This window comes from Molossus molossus, unplaced genomic scaffold (genome assembly GCF_014108415.1).
Source record: "Molossus molossus isolate mMolMol1 unplaced genomic scaffold, mMolMol1.p scaffold_m16_p_13, whole genome shotgun sequence".
NCBI classification, from domain to species: domain Eukaryota; kingdom Metazoa; phylum Chordata; class Mammalia; order Chiroptera; family Molossidae; genus Molossus; species Molossus molossus.
In genome coordinates this window covers 48,822,074-48,823,460 of record NW_023425348.1, presented here as the reverse complement: position 1 = coordinate 48,823,460, position 1,387 = coordinate 48,822,074, and the positions used below count along the sequence as shown (strand labels likewise).

At 39.7% G+C, this 1,387-nt stretch overlaps 1 pseudogene; it reads left to right on the top strand.

Moving 5' to 3' along the window:
* Positions 1 to 690: 690 nt before the first annotated feature.
* On the top strand, positions 691 to 1,387 carry LOC118628584 (annotated as a pseudogene).

The window sequence follows — 1,387 nt, the reverse complement described above, 5'->3', positions numbered from 1 at the left end:
TAATGACCCATGGTCATCTTTAACAAAAGTCATGAATTTTATAGTATTCATATTTAATGTGGGCCATGAGTCCATTTTTGATGTTCAGTATATTGCAGGAAAACTAAAATAAACTGATGATGTGTTTAAAGTACCATTGGTGCCTTCCTAGAAGCAGTGCCAAAAACTTTTTTGAAGAAACAAAAAAGACATTTAAGAGCCCCTAATCTAAAAATATACTGTGACTAATGGTGAGGAGAGCCCGGGGGTGGGGTGTGTGTGAAACTTTTGTAGTATCAGAGCAAAATGGGAGAGTGGATGTTGTTTCTTGATGAGGATAAAGGAGCGATAGAAACCCTATGCAGAACATGGGATCATGTCTAAGTGGGAATGGCCCAGCGTCCTCTCATTTACCAGTTGACAGCCTCACAGGACTCCTCGTCCCTGTCCTTAACTTGAGAGAAAAGACAGGTATTAATGTTTCCTCCTTTGCTTCTAACATCATTGAAACTTTGTCATTTCGTATCTCAAAGAGGTTTAATGCTACTGGGGTGAGAACTTATAGGATCTTCAAATCATCATGTTCTGATCCCTCTTTAGAAGTTGTGGTTACTATTAAGACCCATGATCTTAGTTAATGTGTCTGCCAGTTCTTAAATGAACTACATAACTCATGTTCCTCCCAGTCAATCCCCAATATCTCTCCTTACAATGTCACAAGACACACACATCCTATTTAATTCACCTGATTGTATACTTTTTCCTAGAGTGAACTTGATGCTGAATCCACTCAGCACTCTTTAAAATGCTGTCATTTCTGTGGATCAGAGAAAAGTGACAGTTGGGAACCATTTTATGTTTAGGAATGTATATCTATGCAATTTTTCAGCTGTTGATGTCACGGGTTGCCAAAATTTCCCCTCAGGGAAATATTACTGGGAAATAGATGTGTCTGGGAAGATTGCCTGGATCCTGGGAGTATACAGTAACACAAGTTCCCTCAATAGAAAAAAATAATAATAACTCTGTGTTTGTTTTTAACCCAAACATAAATGATCTATATTAATGTAAGTACTCTATATTTTTACCTGAAAATGGCTGCTGAGTGGTCGGGTTACAGAACGAATGTGAGTTCAATGCCTTTGAGGATTCTTCCACCTCTGATCCCAAGGTCTTGACTCTTCCCATGGCTGTTCCTCCCCATCTAGTGATAGTTTTCCTAGACTCTGAAGCAGGCACTGTCTCATTCATTAATGTCACAAACCATGGGTCACTCATCTACAAATTCTCTAAATGTCAGTATTGTCAGACTGAGTATCTGCATTTTACTCCTCAGAACTCTTCATGCTCCCCATCACCTTGTGTCCCTCGCACCCCCAAATCTCCTCCCCTCACCCATTTCTTGTAG